General features: G+C 38.7%; 1 non-coding gene across 1 annotated transcript; it reads right to left on the bottom strand.

Moving 5' to 3' along the window:
- Window positions 1-5,162: 5,162 nt before the first annotated feature.
- Trnak-uuu (transfer RNA lysine (anticodon UUU)) lies at window positions 5,163-5,235 on the bottom strand. Its single transcript has one exon. It is a non-coding gene; the product is annotated as a tRNA-Lys (tRNA).
- Between the last annotated feature and the right edge of the window lie 312 nt (window positions 5,236-5,547).

Below are 5,547 nucleotides of genomic sequence, written 5' to 3'. Positions count from 1 at the left end.
CTTCATCAAATGTCACTGTTTTGAATGTATATGCTTGATTTGTTGATAAAACACATAAACAACAATATGTATGCCTTTAAGATTTGAGGAGTTCCCTCGATTCCTCATGGATCCCATCATCAGCACTGGGTTTTGACAAAAACGGGACCAATCTGTATGCATATACATATCAAAAAAATAATTTTCAAAATCGGTCCAGTAATGACGGAGATATGGAGTAACAAACGTAAAAAAATCACAATCGAATCTCCTCCTTTTGAGATTTGGAAGTCGGTTAATAAATGAGGGCGCCACTTTCTACGTAGCTGTCACATTTTTGACCTAAAATGCTTACACATGGCAACAATTTATAGTCTGTCAAGCTATTTCCGTCAGTAGAAAAAAGCGGCTAATAGGGTAGGCGCGAAGGGTTACCGTCCCATAGAAAATTTGAATATCGCGCCTTTTTTTACTGACAAACTTGTTTGACCGACTATAGTATGGAAATTTTAGTTCCATTTTATTTTATTTCTACTATTTTTAGCCTTCTAAGCCCTTCTAGCTCAATAACCCATTGATCGAGCCTGCTCATAATTTAATGACTAAAATATAATGCTCTCAACTACACATTTACCCAATTTCATTTAAATTAGAACAAATTTACTTAAGTTCTTGAGTATCAAACTATCCTCTGATAGTTTAGCTTAAAAACATCGAAATGCCGGGACGTGCCCCTAGCCAGCCGCGTGTCCCAAGTCGAATGTAAGAACTTCGTTCGCTTCGCTCGCTCGTTCGATTAAATAGTTGTACAATAGGTACCGTAAAACGGGGTGGCTTTAGGAAAATTTGGGGTTAATTTGATAGCTTTAAAACGGCCATAAAATTACCATTCTTTATTATTTACTGAAACTGTTAGATTACCTACTATATTTATATTGATGTTCATATACTGTCAAAATTGTCAAAAATCTCGCATAAACATATATTATATTATGGCTTAAAAACTAAAATTTCAAAGTCGTCCCTGCATTTGAACCACCCCGTTTTACGGTATTTAATAAGTGAGATGTTCATTAGTTCATAACATTCATAACCTTTAAAAATCTATTTTTGTAGGTATTGTTGGTAGGTACAACGCAGCGAATCTTATCACCACCAATCTATGGGAAGACTTCCTCAGGGTTAAACCTTTTAGATATTATTACAAATTTTGATAACTTAATTAACCATTTCGTCAGGCTAACGTCTTTTAAATCGAAGGGCATGTATAGTTGGTCAAACCAATTTGTCTATCAGTAAGAACCCGGAAAACTATACTCATCCTTTTCTTTTGGGTGCTAGTACTAGTGTAAGACAAAGTAAGTATGATTCTCTCTCTGGTTATGATTGAAATGAGACAGTCCTTTGACAAACTAAGTATAAGTATCTTTCTATCTTTCTTGTTTAATTTTTAAGTAGGTTTATTTTAATGTTAGTTTAGTTTTGTAGGTAGTTTTAATTTTAGGTTACATTTACGTTATCTTCTCTGTTGTATTTGTTAATTATATCTTTCTATTTGTTACTTTGAAATTATATATGTTCCCTGGGATTTCTTTTTATGGAAGTCGCCCAAAATGTACAACTTCCGTCTGTCATCGCTTCGAATTTAATCGCAAATTTAGAAAGGATTGTTAAGCGAGGTTTAGTCTAGCAAGAATTTGCACGCAATTTTAATTACATTGCGTTATTTGATCAAAGTTTGGAATGCAGTTTACCTTAGTAGTCGGCAATGTAGCGTAAAATTCATGCAAGTTCTTGCTAGTCTAAGCTTCGCTTTATGGTCCTTCGAGCCGGACACATTAAGGTGACAGTCCATTTCCAACGACAGCAGCACTACCATTCAATTTACTATGGAAATTGACAATAACACCGACGCGTTCGTACTAGTAGTGCAGCTGCGGTCAGAAATGGAATGTTAACCTTAGTCTCACACTACTGTTCAACGACTATCAACCGTGCCAAAAGTCCTTAGGAGCCATTTTAAGCATTTTGTTATTTTTTGCGGCGATAAATAACAGCTAGGAGGCGAGTTGAGCGGTTGAATTAATTTCCCGAACAATCTTAGCTGGCGCGCATTTCCTATATTCATCTTTCGTATTCAACACTTGCTTGGAATAAAAGAAATTTATTTTTTGTGGAATTAATTTACCGTTATGTCTGGATTAATGCAAATAGGAATGTCTGTTGTAATAATAAAAAAAATGCTACGTACATACGCATTTCGAGACAGAGAGATCTATTAGAGAACCTTAGGGTAGAAGAAAGTGTAAAATATCGTCTTGATGTCTATTTATTTAGCAGTGACTGCCAAATTGAATTATACCAACGAAATGTGTAGAATGTGATCTGTATATGTACCTCAAATAGCATTTAATGTATAAATAAATACCTACGTGAAGTCGATGTTATTCAGTTAACTGCGACTGTCTGTTTTTTTCATTCAGGGACCATGATAATCTTAACCCATTAGCGCCTGCACCCACTTTTAGGAACCCACCATTTTTCTAATGCTCTTATTAGGTAGAAATACAGTAGGTAGAAAATCGAATCAAATGCCTGTAACCCAGGTATACCCAAGTGGGTACAATGGGCGCTAATGGGTTAAGTAGCCCTACCCTTTAACCCTACTTTTGGTTGGTGACCTAAGAAGGGGTGACGGACGTTTAATCTTTCATCGTGAATTCAACAAACAAATGCAATAAAATTACTAAAAATTAAATCAGGATCCTTATCATTATTAAACAAAGAGGTTAAAAAGGTTAAAATTAAAAGATTACCCTTTTGTTTATTACGTATAGTAACTATTTCGTAGGACCATCTTAAATGCAAAAGGAGACTGTAATAACTGAGTAAATTGAATAACAGTTCCTCGACTGCCAACAATATCGCCAAGTAAATCATTGCCCCAACATTAACCAATTCCAATTCATATTATATTGTAATTTCATAGTTACGGGCTTAATAGACAACTAATTTAGGCCCTCGGGCCTGTAGGAAGGACATAAATATGGCCCGGGCATGTTTATGGCACTACAAGAAGTAGCAACTATCGCCCTTGAGGGCTTCCTCGATCAACTATATTATATTTATTAAGTACTAATAGTACAGGGATTATGCTCCTACAGGATGGTCCAAACATTACATTGTGCGTGCAATGTTATCATAAATGTATCGTTTTTTGTGACACCTTCACGTCAAACGTTAAATTAAATTTATTTAAGACCAACAAAGGATCAATTTCGTTAGTGACACATTTTAATCTTACAACTAATGTTAGTAGGTACCTACACACACAAACTTATTAACTAACTAACTACACCTTGCCCGCTCAGGTATATTTGCTGCTGACTGTAAATATTAATATATATATATTGGGGACTCCAATCTTTGACAATTATTTTCCAACTTTTATCAGTAACTCCGTTTCTAAATTTCAAAATTACGCCGACCATCTTCTAGAAATAAGCCCCTATTCAGCCCTCATCATTCTTAAATTTTGCCTTTTTGTTCCAAAGTTAATGTATGTGCTTCGCTGCAGCCCTTTCTGGAAACATCAATTTTATACATACCTATAGACATCATGGTCCAGACTACCTTAGAGCGTATTCTCAATTTAAAGCTATCCGATCAATCGTGGTTACAAGCATCGCTACCCGTTCGGTACGGCGGGCTGGGATTGCGCAGAATTTCTAGCGTATCACTGCCGGCATTTCTATCGTCTGTCCATAGCTCTGCTGATCTTGTAGGAAAAATCCTAAGGGTTTTACCCACAAACTATGAGGTCACAGGCTTGGGCGATGCTAGAAATGCCTGGCTGTCTGCCTGTCCGGGACAAGACCCTCCATATGATCTAAAATCACAGAGGAGCTGGGATGATGCTTTATCGAAATTAACATATACCACATGTTTAGATAACAGCGAAGGAGCTGAACGCGCCCGTTTGATCGCAGTTGGGTGAAGGGAGGCTGGCCACTGGCGCAACGCATATCCCTCGCCCAATACTGGCACTCATTTAGATGGAAACACCCTCCGTGTGATGGCAGTTGGGATGCGCCTGGGGGTTCCAATCTGTGCACCGCATAAATGCCACTGTGGAAGTGATGTGGACCAGCTAGGACGTCATGGTCTGTCTTGCCAGCGAAGCGCGGGGCGACTGTCACGTCACGCCGCGCTCAATGACATTATCCGCCGGTCTCTTGTCACCGTCAACGTGCCAGCAATACTCGAGCCGACCGGTATAGCCCGGGACGATGGCAAGAGACCGGATGGTATGTCACTGATTCCGTGGAGGATGGGACGAGTGTTGGTATGGGGCGCGACCAGTGTGGACACACTGGCACCGTCTCACCTTTACGGTACCACAAAGAAAGCGGGTGCCGCTGCCGAAGCTGCCGAGACCCTCAAAAGGCGGAAATACGGGGGTCTCGACGACAATTACAAATTTATTTCTTTCGGTGTCGAGACCCTCGGTCCGTGGGGCCCGGGAGCTGAGAGTCTGTTCTTAGATTTGTCCAAACGGCTTGTTGAGGTCTCTGGGGACAAAAGAGCTGGCAGCTTCCTCGCTCAACGCATTAGCGTTGCGATCCAGCGAGGAAATGCTGCCAGCATTCTTGGCACTATGCCCCAGGGACCCTCTTTAGATATAGATTTTTAGGTATTTTTTTTTTAGGTTTAGTTTTAGTTTTGTAGGTAGTTTTAATTTTAGGTTACTTTTTATTGTAAGTTTGGTGTAGTCAATGTACTAACTACATATTTACATATATATTTATTTATTTAAGCACATGTGCAGTGCACTACAGTGGTTCAGGTAGGCCCCATCTAACCTGTCTGCATACATACATGGCTAGGATGCTGTTCCTCACCCCGCCTAACAATGAAGCGGCTCTTTTGCGCATAATGGCAGCAAAACTATCCATGCGCGCCACCGCAAACATTGTTGTTAAAGTCGGTTTGATTTGATTATTAGTTAATTTAGTTATACCAAGTGTAATTTAGTTAACGCTTCCTGTCTACACGCTCTTCTCAATACAATACAAAATACAACAAAAAGAGGTGTCCGTTGATGACTGACTGTACTTAGAGTGCTTTCACACTCGTACTCACACATTTTTGACACACATTATTCTTTGGCTATCAAAAATAATCGCCCGGACAGGGACTTGAACCCTGGACCCTTGGATTAAAAGTCCAATGCTCTACCGACTGAGCTATCCGGGCTCTTGTACGGTAAGCAAAATAATTACTTATATGATGAACATTAATTTAATGCTCCAACTAAATAAAAGTACAATTATGAATCTTATTCACCCAAAAATAAGTTCTATAACGCGAGAGAGACGGAAAACAAATCTAAAAGTTGGTTACAAAATTCAGGCCTTGAAGGAAAACGTTATTGTACAAAACACTTGTTTTCACACAATTTTAGTGTGTAATTAGCTGGTGAAATATAAACAATACATAAGTTATGCTGTCGTAAAATGGCTGGGTTAAATATAACATCTATACATATAATAAAGCTGAAGACGGTCG

The sequence above is a fragment of the Cydia splendana genome, chromosome 22 (assembly GCF_910591565.1).
Source record: "Cydia splendana chromosome 22, ilCydSple1.2, whole genome shotgun sequence".
NCBI lineage: Eukaryota > Metazoa > Arthropoda > Insecta > Lepidoptera > Tortricidae > Cydia > Cydia splendana.
The sequence above is the reverse complement of the archived record's forward strand: the minus strand, read 5'-3'. Positions and strand labels throughout refer to the sequence as shown.